This window comes from Capricornis sumatraensis, unplaced genomic scaffold (assembly GCF_032405125.1).
Source record: "Capricornis sumatraensis isolate serow.1 unplaced genomic scaffold, serow.2 scaffold13, whole genome shotgun sequence".
NCBI classification, from domain to species: Eukaryota; Metazoa; Chordata; class Mammalia; order Artiodactyla; family Bovidae; genus Capricornis; species Capricornis sumatraensis.
Window position 1 is genome coordinate 2,412,367 of NW_027184624.1, and position 14,687 is coordinate 2,427,053.

Sequence of the window (14,687 nt, forward strand, 5' to 3'; positions counted from 1 at the left end):
GCCAGGATGCTGGTGCATAGTGACCCATGTTGTTGTTCAGACTCTCAGTCATGTCTGACCCTTTGTGACCCCCTGGACTGCAGCATGCCAGACTTCTCTGTCCTTCACTATCTCCCGGAGTTTGTTCAAACTCATGTCATCCAACCATCGCATCCTCTGTCATTCCCTTCTCCGCCTGCCCTCAGTGTTTTCCAACATCAGGGTCTTTTTCAATAAGTCAGTTCTTTGCATTACATGGCCAAAATATTGGAGCGTCAGCTTCAGCATCAGTCCTTCCAGTGACTATTCAGGACTGATTTCCTTTAGGATGGACTGATTTGATCTCCTTGCAGACCGAAGGACTCTGAAGAGTCTTCTCCAGCATAACAGTTCAAATGCATCAATTCTTCATTGCTCAGCCTTCTTTATGGTCCAACTCTCACTTCCATACATGACTGCTGGAAAAACCTTAGCTTTGATTAGACAGACCTTTGTTGGCAAAGTGATGTCTCTGCTTTTTAAAACACTGCCTAGGTTTGTCATAACTTTTCTTCCAAGAAACAAACATCTTTTAATTTCATGGCTGCAGTCACCATCTGCAGTGATTTTGGAGCCCAAGAAAATAAAATCTGTCAGTGTTTCCATGCTCCGCCCCCCCCCGCCCCCGTCCCCATCTATTTGCCATGAAATGATGGGACTGGATGCTACGATCTTAGTTGTTTGAATGTTGACTTTTAAGCAACTTTTTCTCTCTCCTTTTTCAACTTCATTAAGAGGCTCTTTAGTTCCTCTTTGCTTTCTGGCATTAGGGTGGTGTCATCTGCATATCTGAGGTTATTAATATTTCTTCTGGCAATCTTGATTCCAGCTTGAGCTGCATCCAGCCCAGCATTTCACATGATGTACTCCGCATATAAGTTAAATAAGCAGGATGACAATATACAGCCTTGACATACTCCTTTCCCATTTTTGAACCAGTCCATTGTTCCATGTCCAGTTCTGACTGTTGCTTCTCGACCTGTATACGGGTTTCTCAGGAGATAGGTAAGGTGGTCTAGTATACCCATCTCTTTAAGAATTTTCCACAGTTTGTTGTGATCCACACAATCAAAGGCTTTAGCGTGCTCAATGAAGCAGAAGTAGATGTTCTGGAATTTCCTTGCTTTTTCTATGATCCTACGATGTTACCAACTTGATCTCTGGTTCCTCTGCTTTTTCTACATCTAGTTTGTACATCTGAAATCGCTCGACTCACATCTTGTCGAAGCCTAGCTTAAATGATTTTGAGCATTACCTTGCCAGCATGTGAAATGAGTACAGTTGTACTGTAGTTTGAACATTCTTTAGCACTGCCCTTCTTTGAAATTGGGATGAAAACTGACCTTTTCCAGTCCTGTGGCCACTGCTGTGTTTTCCAAATTTGCTGCCATATTGAGAGCAGAACTTTAAAGCATCATCTTTTAGGACTTTAGATAGCTCAGATGGAATTCCATCACTGCCACTAGCTTTATTTGTAGTAATGCTTCCTAAGACCCACTTGACTTCACACTCTAGCATGTCTGGCTCTGGGTGAGTGATCACACCATTGTGGTTATATGGGTCATTGAGACCTTTTTTGTACAGTGCATTTATCTACAATGATAAAGTTGATGTATATATAATCCCATCAAACTTTGGTTTACAAAAATGACATTTCATCCCAAAGACTGAGTAATTTTTTTCTCAGGAAAGTGGCAAGAGTAGGGTAGGGTATCTTATGGGGTCATTCCTTTCCCCTGCAAAGTAGACCACAATTCAAAAAAGTCTGAAGATCATGGTCTTTATCACCATCTTGGCTTTAACTCCTGCCTTCCTTCTCCAAATACATACACATTATCACTATAGTCTGGACTACCAAGAAGGGATCTTTTTTGCACACAAAAATAGAATTGTTTCATATCTCTTGCTCGAAATATTTCAATTTCAACATTACCTTCAGCAGTGATTATTAACAATTTTATGTGCTTTTCCCTTTAAGAATAATTGAATAATAATTAAAGTTTTTAACTTTCTTCAGAGAAAAACATACTATACACATTCAGACAATATAATCTTATACAACTCAGGAGGTTTTGCAACACCCCTGAAGCCCATCCACAGATCTAGGAATCCTCATCCAGCCTATACAATTTATGTATTGAATCTCCTTTGAATAGCATAAAAGGTCTTTTGCCTACCTAGCCAAATTCTTCACTTCCACTCCCCACTTCAAAGGAGATTTCCAGAACATACTATGTTCTCTCTTATACTTTTTTTTTAAAAAAATCTATGGTTTTTCCTGTGGTCATGTATGGATGTGAGAGTTGGACTGTGAAGAAAGCTGAGCGCCGAAGAATTGATGCTTTTGAACTGTGGTGTTGGAGAAGACTCTTGAGAGTCCCTTGGACTGCAAGGAGATCCAACCAGTCCATTCTAAAGGAGATCAGTCCTGGGTGTTCTTTGGAAGGAATGATGCTGAAGCTGAAATGCCAGTACTTTAGCCACCTCATGCGAAGAGTTGACTCATTGTAAAAGACTCTGATGCTGGGAGGGATTGGGGACAGGAGGAGAAGGGGATGACAGAGGATGAGATGGCTGGATGGCATCACCGATTTGATGGATGTGAGTTTGAGTGAACTCCGGGAGTTGGTGATGGACAGGGAGGCCTGGCGTGCTGCAATTCATGGGGTCGCAAAGAGTCGGACATGACTGAGCGACTGAACTAAACTGAACTGAACTGAAACTTTTAATTTTAGAATAGTTTGAGATTTACATAAAAATTACTAAGATAACACATAGATTCTGTATGCAGAGTTTATCATTCCATATTCTTACAGTATTTCTCATTTACTATTAATAAGTGACTCTTTAATTGAAAATCCTTTTGAATCAGCAGTCAAGGAAATTATTTTCCAAAATAAATGTATAAAGCACTGATACTAGCCCTCATAATCTCTGGTTCAGCTCATGTGAGACAGTGTGAAAAATGATGCTGTGTTTGTGAGTTCACTTCCTATTTAACAGAGTTGGAAATAGACCACTCACATGCCAGCAACCAGCCACCTTACAGAGGTATGATATTGACTTGAGGTGAGGTGTTGGGGTGAAATAATTTGTGGCTGCATCTTCATTTAGAGTGATGTCAAAGAGAGAACAGAAGCATCTTCAATTCAGTGTGTACAGATAAATTGTTGTTAATATGAAGTTGAGCATATTATCTTATTTGCTTCTTAAGAGGAGAAATAAAATATTTGTTTGTCAAGAAAGGGAAAAAAAATACGATCCAGGTACATTACCTTATTCCCATATTTCCAACTATTTCTTCTCTTCTCAGCATTTTGTAATGTTACCAGAGCTAATTTACAGATTGAAATCACTGCGTTTTAGTTCAGTGAAAGAACTTTAATGATATGCAGTTGATTTGGCACAAATAAAAAGATCAAACCTTAAACTCAAAAGTCATACTTAACAGAGAAATGAAATCAGAATACTCTTCTAGAAAGAGCAAACGAAAATAGGAACATTCCCATCTCTTTGTCAACAAGATTATGTTTTATCACATGTTTGAAAAATCAGTTACTTATTTCATTACAATTTCTCAATGATGAATGCCCAATTTTTGTGTAAATTGAGGAAGGATTTTTGTAACCTGACCCATGTGGGAAGGGAAATATTTGTTCATAATGTGAAAAAGGGAAGTGAACTCTAAAGTTATAATTTCATTGAATCTGAAAGTTTAAATGTAACAGAAATAATAGTACAAAGAAAGTATTCACAAAGAAATAAAAAACTTTCCACAATTATCAGTTGTACTCATATTAAGAAAATTGATTTTTAGGGGCTTCTCTGGTTGTCCAGTGGTTAAAAATCTACCTGCCAATGCAGGGCACATGGGTTTGATCCCTGGTCCAGGAAGATCCCATGTGCCACCAGGCAGATAACCCCAGTGCCACACCGCTGAGATCGTGTTCTAGAGCCTGGGAGCCGCAGCTGTTGGAGCCAGAGTGCCTAGAGCAGTGCTGTGCAACAAGGGAAGCCACGGGAATGAGAGGCCCAAGCACTGCAGCTAGAGAGCAGCCCCCACTCGTCACAACTAGAGAAAGCCCACCTGTGGAAATTAAGACCCATGCAGCCAAAAATAAATAAGTAACATCTCTGATTAACAAAAAAAGAATACTGATTTTGAAATAGTCTCTGATTATTTAATGGCATTGCCTGGAGTTAGATTAACCTCTTAGATGAAAATCACACTTAAAACACATAAAATGGATTTGTATAATTATATTGGGAACTAAAATCAGCAAGAGGTAGACAAAGAAGTTATAGTGTGTTGTGAGAGAATTTCTTCCCTTTCACTTGAACTTCAAGGTAACGAGGTAAACTGAAAAGACCATGGACCTGACCTGAATCTAACTCCCAGCTCCCCCACTCACTATCTGTATGTCTTGGGGCAGGACTTTTCTCCTCTGGGAGACATAGTTTTTCATTTGTAAAATGGACATAATACCTATCTTTAAGACCCCTGAAAGAATTATAAATAATGTGGCTATTAAGTGGCTAACACATTGCAAGCATTTGAGTAAAAAAAAAGCTAGCATTATATACCTTTCCTTTTATCCCTGTGTCTCAAAATAGTCTCCAATCTTGATTATTCAAACCTCCTAAATATCTCTTGAATTCTCCTAGTTCTATTATCCACTTCCCACTTCATCTGCCATCTGAATTACTTGTATAGTTTTCTAGCAGCAGTCCCTGAATGCAATCGAGAGTGTTAATTTACTTTGTTTTAAGATTTTGATCCAGTTACCTTCCAGTTTAATACTCATGAATAGTTTCTATTGTCTTTGGGATTAATTGCTGAACTTTACTGTTTCGGGGATTAAGCTTTTAGGTCTGGTTCTGCTCACCCCCCGGCGTTGTCTTTGACACCAGCACCTATTATTTCTTCCATTGTCTGCACAGCACATTGAGGAGACAGCAGGAACAAAGACGAAAGAGAGTGATGCATGGCAAGGGTGAAGAATGGTAGAATCTCCTCTGTGATTAGCAGTAAAGCACCTGGCAGATGACTAGGCTGGTACTGTTTTAGGCTTAAAGATCAATTCATGGGTCAGTAAGTTGTGGCTCTGTGCGAGACCACAATAACTTTTATAGCACAGTATTGACACCACAGTAGAAATAATTTCTCTTGTGTATATTAAGTAGTAGTATTTTTTCTCAGTATGAACAGATTGTTGTTTTTTAGTCGCTATGTTGTGTCTGATTCCTTTGCGACCCTAAGGACTGTAGCCTGCAAGGCATCTCTGTCCATGGGATTTCCCAAGCCAGAATACTGGAGTAGGTTGCAATTTCCTTCTCCAGGAGATTTTCCTGACCCAGGGATCAAACTCACGTCTCCTGCTTGGCAGGCAGATTCTTTATCTCTGAGCCACCTGGAAAGCCCATGAACTGAGTATCTGACTCAAAACACAAAAACACCAAGACTACATAGTAAATTAAGTACAAAAGTTAGATGATTTCTGGAGTTTGGGTGGTGTTATGAGATGCAGGAAAGCATCTTGCTTGTTCGATCTATTTTGCAAAGAGCGGGAACTGAAATTACAGAGACATTGAGAGCTAAAAGAACAGAAAGTGATCACTAATCCTCGAAAAAGACACACTGGTTTGGATTAGGCAAACCCAAATCATTTACCATTTTTCAATGACCCAAGAACCTGGCCAACAAAATGCCAGCTTTGGATTAGGGTGAAGCACTGCCCTGAGTCAGGGAATGTCCCCACAGAGAGCCACTCTGACCTGTGGCTAGGATGCTGGACTTGCTGGGAGCAGCTGGATGCTGGTCCTGTTTTACAGGGCTATTACACAGCTCCATTAGAAATTACTCCATCTTCAGCTTTCAGCATCTGGGCTCCCTGGGAGAGTCCAGCTGTGTCCCTTACCCCACATGCCAGCCCTCCCATCTCCCCTGCCTCTTCCAAATTCTCCTAGCAGCCATGCTGCCACAGCAGAGATGAGACTAGGTCCTCTGCACCCCTGAGCCAAACTACACAAGGACAGTGTCAGCTGGCTAATGAGAGGAGCTGCCCTGACCACGGAATGGCACTGCTTCATAGCAAGTGACTATTTACAATCTTTGACAAAACTCATTCCAATGCCTCTTTTCATTAATACGGTCTTTTTTTTTTTTTACCAGTGTCAGTTATTAATACTTCCTGAGGTTATGCTATTTTCATATAGTTTTTCATGTCCTTCATATATTGACACAAATAGATTTTAATTTAGAAAAGGGAGAGACATCATTTTGCCAACAAAGTTTTATGTAGTCAAAGCTGTGGTTTTTCCAGTAGTTATGTATGGATGTGAGAGCTGGACCATAAAGAAAGCTGAGTGCCTAAGAACTGATGCTTTCGAATAGTGGTATTGAAGAAGACTCTTGAGAGTCCCTTGGACTGCAAGGAGATCAAACCAGTCAGTCCTCAAGGAAATCAGTGCTGAATATTCATTGGAAGGACTGATGCTGAAGCTGACGCTCCAATACTTTGGCCACCTGATGCGAAAAGCTGATTCATTGAAAAAGACCCTGATGCTGGGAAAGATTGAGGGTAGGAGGAGAAGGGGCCAATAGAGGATGAGATGGTTGAATGGCATCATCAACTCAATGGACATGAGTTTGAGCAAGCTCCAGGAGATAATGAAGGACAGGGAAGCCTGGCATGCTGCAGTCCATGGGGTTGCAAAGAGTCAGACACAACTGAGTGACTGAATGACAAGAAAATAAAAACCAGATTGCAGGAACAACAACAGCAAAAAAGTGATGGGATAGATTATAGTGAAACAAGATTATCAAGACAGAGAGGTCTGAGTCACTGAAAATTAAAAACACCGTGGCTTACCTCCAGGGTCAGTGGTGACCAAAATCATTAAATCGAAGAGCCATTTTCAGGAAAGTAGTTTCATCCCTAGGGCTCTCAAGAACCATCTCACTTCCCACTCTGCAGTCACATTCAGAGAAGGTAAGTCTAGGTCAAATAGTGCAGAGGGTCTAAATTTGCTATACTATAAATGGGTGTAAGAACCATCACTTTGCTTTATTTTTCTAAATCTAACAAAATTTGTCTCTAAGCCCCATTTCCCCAAAAGATGGTGTTGTAAAACTTCTTTAGCTTATCCCCTGCCCAGGAGCTTACAAGCATCTCAAGAAAGGACAAAGCCCAGAAAACTTGAGGAAGACCTTAGAGTTTCAGTCCATCACTGAGATGTTCATATGATGGTAATTACCCAGGCTGACATGGTTCACTCGAAGGCAGAAGCTCTTTCTCGAAGCTTCGTTGAGGGACTTGTCTGGTGGTCCAGTGGCTAAGACTCTGTGCTCCCAATGCAGGGGGCCTGGGTTCAATCCCTGGTCAATGAACTAGATCCTACATGCTGCAACTAAGAGTTCACATTGCTGCAGCTGAGACCCAGCACAACCAAATAAATAAATATTTTTTAAAAAAGCTTTATTGATTCCCAAGGGAGAGCAATTCATGTTCACTTTCCCAGCAGCTGCATGCCATCCAAGAGACCTCTTACCACTGCTCTGGGACCCCCACGGAGTGGGATGCAGGGCCCTGCCACTTCTCAAGCCTGTTATCACTATCATCTCAGATCTGGCCAAATTTGCCTCCTCAAGTACCCAGGCCTCAGGAAATGTTTCTTCCTGCTTTATCCTCCTTCAATAATATAATCTCCCAAATGAAGGCCTGGATGGGACAGTGTTCCAGGAGCTTGGCAACTTATCTCTTATTCCAAGAAATATAAATTCTATTCTTATAAGAGTATTTTTCAGTCTTTTAAGAAAGTTAATGATACAATAAAAATGATCCTAAACAAAACAGGATTGTTCTGACATATTCTCTCATGTTTCTTTTTCTATAGCTTATATGCCATTTTAATGCATCTCATGAAGTTCATTGAAAATTAATATTTAACTCCTTTCTATTGAAGCTTAAGAGACCACTGATCTGGGTACAGATGAGCTGCATGAAAGAAGGATAAATTTAAAGTTAATTGGCAGACTATTTCTACCAATATGGGTGAATTCATATACACAGAGGAATGTTGAGGACTTCAAAAAAATCATTCTTTTTTTAGTGATTCTGCACACTCCTCTCTGTATGTGTAATTATTTATTATTTTGCTAATTATAAAAGTAATATATGCTGAAAGAACAAAACTTGGAAAATGCCAAAATATACAAGTTGAACAAAATTCTGAAGAGTGTCAGTATAAACATTCTGGTGTGTATCTTTTAGTCCTTTTTCTTACATAAGATGTTTTAAAGTTTTTTTAATCATAAAATTCATACGCACATTTTTTAAAGTCAAATGAGGTGTTATAAGTTAAATGCTGAAAGATAGCCCTAAACTTTCTTATCCAATTCCCAACACTAGAGGCAATGTCTTTCAACTTCTTAGGTATTTTTAGCTTCTTTAGTTCTATTTTATTATTATGGCCATATATGTCAAGAGTATGATTATTCTATTCATTTTTTATTTTCAATCATGGGTATTTTCTACTGATTTCCGCCAAGGAAGATGAAGATTTAGCTCTCTGGACTCCCCATGTCTTATTCCCCTTTACAAGCATGTACAAACTCTCACAGATGAGTATACTATGATCGTATAATTTGGTTGTATATCTTCTTTTCTTGTGTTTTAGTTTTCTTGGAATTGACAATTGCCTTACTTTTTGTTTGCATAGTCTTCCATTTACTTATTCATGTATTAATTCATCGCCCTAGATCTCAGTCAGAGTTGTCAAACTCCTTTCAATAGTTTCAAACATTCCAGGACATTTTTTTTTTTTAAGCTTGTCTATTACACACATTTGTAGTAGGGTTTTTAAAAATTAGTCAACAAACGTTTATTTTTTGTTGTGCTGGGTCTTTGCTGCTGCACGTGGACTTCCTCTAGTTGCAGTGGGTGGGGAGCTACTCTTTATTGTGGTGCCTGGGCTTCTCACTGTGCTGGCTTCTGTTGCAGAGTACAGGCTCTAGGTACCTGGGCTTCGGTAGTTGCCGCTGGCAGGCTCAGGAGTAGTGGCGCCCGGGCTGAGTTGCTCCGGCATGTGGAATCTTCCCAGTTGGAGATCGAACCCGCATGCCCGCTGTTGGCAGGAGGATTGTTATCCCCTGCACCCCTAGGGAAGCCTTCCAGGACTTCTTTAACTTGGCTTTCCCCCAGGGAGTCCTTAGGGTTACTGTTCCCTTCATCTCAATAATTTCCCTTCTCCTTTCTCCTGTATTAAAATCCTGTTTACTAGAACCCTTATCTTTTATCTTATTTGCTCTTTTAAATTTTTATATCTTTATTTATTGGCTGTGCTGTGTGGACGCCACAGGATCTTAGTTCTCCAACCAGGAATTGAACCCAGACCACAACAGTGAAAGCGCCAAGTCCTATCCATAGGACTACCAGGGAATTTCCAGGAATATATCACTTCGTGATTTTTAAAGACATATGCCTTTTCATAGTACAATTTTTTTAAAGTGGTAAAAACAACATGTTATTAACAAACCCAAATACCTTTAGTTTCTCTGTAATAAGAGGTGAAAAGCATATAAACTTAAACATGTGTTTGGCAATTAATATTTCACTATTTTATTTGGAAATGAACTAGATATCAATGAATATCATTTAAAGTTAATGTTACAAAAAGATTTTGAAAACTATTTTTAAGCAGACACATTTTATGAATGATACCTGCAAAATTCATTTACGAACATTTCTACCACTTATATCTATTTAATTCATGTGTACTTAACAATTATGCTTGAGTCGCCATGAAAATTTAATGATATTAAAAATTAACCATCATTTTATGTTATTTTTCTTGTTGACAAACTAGGCAAGTAGCAAAACTTACAGAAGTAAAGAATCTAATAATTTAAAGATGACTTTTTTCTCTACCATATTGACATACATTAAGGAAATAATTTCTATTGTAAATTTAGTTCTTGAGTAGAATTTATAATTTTATAATTTCAAGCATAAAGTAGAGACAACATAAACTTATTTGACTAGTCTTAGTTTAAATAAGTGCTTGTATTGTCTTTAAGCCAGTTAAATAGAGGTCTTTCACAAGTTTTTACAAATACTATCCAGAGGAATAAAAATATCACACATACATAACATACATACATAGATATACATGGATATATAGATAGAGACTGATGCAAACTGTGATCTCATAGCTTTCATTTAAAAATTTTAGCCACATATCCAGTACAGTAGTACAAAAACTTTCTAGCTTATAGAAGACCTAAATGGCATTTTTGGCAGATAGAACAAGTTAAATTTACCCACTCAGGTGGCTAAAGCCTTTTGCCAATATTTGTGGAAAAGACTATTAAGAATTTTACTTGTCTTGAATGAATAATCTTGTGGAGGCTATGGACAAAATTTGGGGCAAGGGAGCTTATGAAAATATCAAACGGTTTGTTTTCTTAAAAAACTATCTCTCATATTTGTTTGTTTCCGGTCCTGTAATTGCTTCAGCAATATGTGAACCATGAACTTCCAGATGTTCAAGCTGGTTTTAGAAAAGGCAGAGGAACCAGAGATCAAATTGCCAACATCTGCTGGATCATGGAAAAAGCAAGAGAGTTCCAGAAAAACATCTATTTGTTCTTTATTGACTATGCCAAAGCCTTTGACTGTGTGGATCACAATAAACTGTGGAGAATTCTTCAAGAGATGGGCATACCAGACCACCTAACCTGCCTCTTGAGAAACCTGTGTGCAGGTCAGGAAGCAACAGTTAGAACTGGACAGGGAACAACAGACTGGTTCTAAATAGGAAAAAGAAGTACATCAAGGCTGTATATTGTCACCCTGCTTATTTAACTTATATGCAGAGCACATCATGAGAAACGCTGGGCTGGAGGAAGCACAAGCTGGAATCAAGATTGCCGGGAGAAATATCAATAACATCAGATATGCAGAAGAAACCACCCTTATGGCAGAAAGTGAAGAACTAAAGAGTCTCTTGATGAAAGTGAAAGAGGAGAGTGAAAAAGTTTTCTTAAAGCTCAACATTCAGAAAACGAAGATCATGGCATCTGGTCCCATCGCTTCATGGCAAATAGATGGGGAAACAGTGGAAACCGTGGCTGATTTTATTTTTCTGGGCTCCAAAATCACTGCAGATGGTGACTGCAGCCATGAAATTAAAAGATGCTTACTCCTTGGAAAGAAAGTTATGACCAACCTAGACAGCATATTCAAAAGCAGAGACATTACTTTGCCAACAAAGATCTGTCTAGTCAAGGCTATGGTTTTTCAGTGGTCATGTATGGATGTGATTGTTGGACTGTGAAGAAGGCTGAGTGCTGAAGAATTGATGCTTTTGAACTGTGGTGCTGGAGAAGACTCTTGAGAGTCCCTTGGACTGCAAGGAGATCCAAGCAGTCCATCCTAAAGGAGGTCAGTCCTGAGTGTTCATTGGAAAGAGTGATGTTGAGGCTGAAACTCCAATACTTTGGCCACCTGATGCGAAGAGCTGACTCATTTGAAAAGACCCTGATGCTGGGAGGGATTGGGGGCAGGAGGAGAAGGGGACGACAGAGGATGAGATGGTTGGATGGCATCACCAACTCAATGGACATGGGTTTGGGTGGACTCCGGGAGTTGGTGATGGACAGGGAGGCCTGGAGTGCTGTGGTTCATGGGGCGGCAGAGTCAGACACAACTGAGTGACTGAATTGAACTGAATTGCTTTAGCAACAAGGATCTCTTTGGGTGCTTACATTTCAAAGATACAGTAAGATCAATATTTCCAAGGGTCAGAGAAGGGACTGTAGGTCTTATATGAGATGGAACTCAAGGGTATATTTGCCCTTATCAGAAACCTAAGATCATTATTATTACATTTTTCCTTTGTTTAACAGGAGGATAGGATAACTCAACAATGTTGACATTGTTTTGGTAGTGCAGGCCCAAAATATGGGATGTCTGGACCTGGTGGGGTTGGCTTTACAAAGTAAAGGACAATAAATCAAACCTTCATGTGCCTTTTCTGGACCTTTGTCAAAGCTATTTCCTGGCTATCAATATTTCTGTAAGTTTTATACCTGCTTGAGTGCCAGCTGTAGCTCTTGACAGTCCTCTGATGTTCCCCTCCTAACCTTGTTGAGAAAGTTAAGGAAGTGTTTTGTTTTTCTTTCACACAGTCGCTCAGTCATGTCTGACTTTGCAATCCAGTGGACTGTAACCCACGAGGCTCCTCTTGTGTCCATGGGATTTTCCAGGCATAAATACTGGAGCGAGTAGCCATTTCCTTCTCTAAGGGATCTTCCTGACCCAGGGTCCCCCTCATTGGCAGGCAGATTTTTTACCATTGAGCCATCAGGAAAACCCTGTACCTTCTGTATCTATTTCTATCTTTTCTCTCTTTCTTTCCTTTTTTTTTTTTTTTTTCTCAATTTGATCTTCCCATTGGTACCTGTAGGACACTTGTTTAAGATGAGAGCTATCTTAAAAGTCCTTTTAGGTGTAAAAGTTCAAGTCTTCAATAGATCTATTCCAACTGTGAGTCTGAGCCAGTGAGCCTTTTTCATGGCTTAAAACCAATATTAGGGCTTACAAGAGCTTAAAACCAATATTAGAGCTTATACTATTAGGACGCAAGAGCTGTCCCTTAAGAAACGTAGGCCTCTCAAGATGCAGAGCCACTCCAGAGAAAGCCTAAGAAACAAAGACCTTCCTTGTCTCAGGTGACAAAGAAAGCTCTATGTCCTGCCAAGTGGGACACCTTACATAACTGACCTCCTAACCTATGCTACCAGAAAGGTGATACTGAGAGGAGAATTTTTCCTTCACAAACCAGGCAGCAAAGGTAGAGGCCCTAAAGGCCTCTTATGACCTGAGACACTTCATTAAGACAAATTTCCCTGACAGCCAGCATGGTTGGACAAAGAGAATATTGCCTGTCCCTTCATGTCTTAGGCTGCTAGCTGGCTGGCTGGCTAACTGCTGATGCAAGCCTGACAACCTGCACCCCGCCAACCCCACAAAGGGAGTATTCTCACTGGTGACAAAGCCAAGTTCTCAGAAGAGAAAACAAAACAAATGGAGATTCTCATCTTATGGTTTTTCGTCCTTATGACAGACGACAAAGGAAAACGTAACTCTTCCTGCGAGGCTAAGAGTCAGTAACCATAGGGGCTGATTAACAAAAACAGATTCACGAGAATCACAATTCAAGGTCTGTTTTCACAAATGTTTTTCTTCTGCCACTGTGAATTTGGAAAGGAAGGGAAAAGGAGAAAGTTTTATCCTCCTCTCTTGTCTGTGCACGACAGAGAAAGAGCTGGGAGACTGACATGGTAAGAATCTGTACCTTCTGCTGGTCTGCTGTCTGTTATCCCATATTTCAATTGCAGTCTCCAGGGAGAATGGAGTGTTCTAGCCTTTCACGGTCCCATCCTCCTCACCAGAAACTGTACAGGGGGAAATGTTTGTTTCCTTTCACTATTTTAGGTTTTTGGCTGGGACTCTGTAACAAAAAGACAGCTTAACAAGAGAAAAGGAAATGAGTATATTAACATGTACATCTCATATATACTTATGAGAAATGAAAGTGGTGAGTAACTCAAAGAGGTGTCTAGGACTTGGACTTACAGATCATCTTAACCAAAGAACAATATATTTTTAGGGGAACTACAAGACAGAGGCAAAGAGTACTGGGCTTCCAAGGGCAGCAAATAGTGGTACAATAAATACATCAGAAACTAATGGAAAATAATAGCTAGTCAGTATAGGTTGTTTTCCAGAGTTCTCTAGTCCTGACTTGGGCCTAATATGTGTCTAGGGATGTTGATGATTAATTCTTGCACACATTTATGTGCTGCTTTCAGGAAAATAGGGGGGAGAACAGAGAACTTTTCTTGGATCTTCTTCTTCTGCATTGCCTTCAGCTCAAAATTTTTCTTGTGTCAAAGGGGAAGATTCTTGGGGTGGCATATTCTGTTTTTTTTGGGTTTTTTTTGCTGTAAAATTCCCTTGCTTTACAATGACTCTTTATGCTCTAACATGAAAACGTGAAGTAAGGCTTTGTCAGAAAGGAATTCAGTTCAGTTCAATTCAGTTGCTCAGTCATGTCCGACTCTTCGCGACACCATGAATCGCACTCCAGGGCTCCTTGTCCATCACCAACTCCCAGAGTTCACTCAAACTCATGTCCATCGAGTCAGTGATGCCATCCAGCCATCTCATCCTCTGTCGTCCCCTTCTCCTCCTGCTCCCAATCCCTCCCAGCATCAGAGTCTTTTCCAATGAGTCAGCTCTTCTCATGAGGTGGCCAAAGTACTGGAGTTTCAGCTTTAGCATCATTCCTTCCAAAGAACACCCAGGGCTGATCTCCTTTAGAGTGAACTGGTTGGATCTCCTTGCAGTCCAAGGGACTCTCAAAAGTCTTCTCCAACACCACAGTTCAAAAGCATCAATTCTTCAGTGCTCAGCTTTCTTCACAGTCCAACTCTCACATCCATACATGACCACTGGAAAAACCATAGCCTTGACTAGATGGACTTTTGTTGGCAAAGTAATGTCTCTGCTTTTGAATATGCTATGTTGGTTGGTCATAACTTTTCTTCCAAGGAGTAAGCGTCTTTTAATTTCAGGGCTGCAGTCACCATCTGCAGTGATTTT

The 14,687-nt window shown here is 40.0% G+C and overlaps 1 protein-coding gene across 4 annotated transcripts in view; it reads left to right on the plus strand.

The window, feature by feature from the left end:
• The window catches only part of LOC138072368 (lysozyme C, kidney isozyme), a 55,438-nt gene that overhangs the window by 33,554 nt on the left and 7,197 nt on the right, over positions 1–14,687 (plus strand). The window contains exon 1 of one of the 4 annotated variants that reach the window (XM_068963460.1): positions 7,951–8,072. The exons of 2 other annotated variants lie outside the window; for them this stretch is intronic. The gene's annotated coding sequence lies outside the window, so the exon portion shown is untranslated. Of the gene's footprint in view, positions 1–7,950; positions 8,073–11,377; positions 11,463–14,687 lie in introns of those variants that run through there. One more of the 4 variants, XM_068963461.1, reaches the window with a different exon arrangement.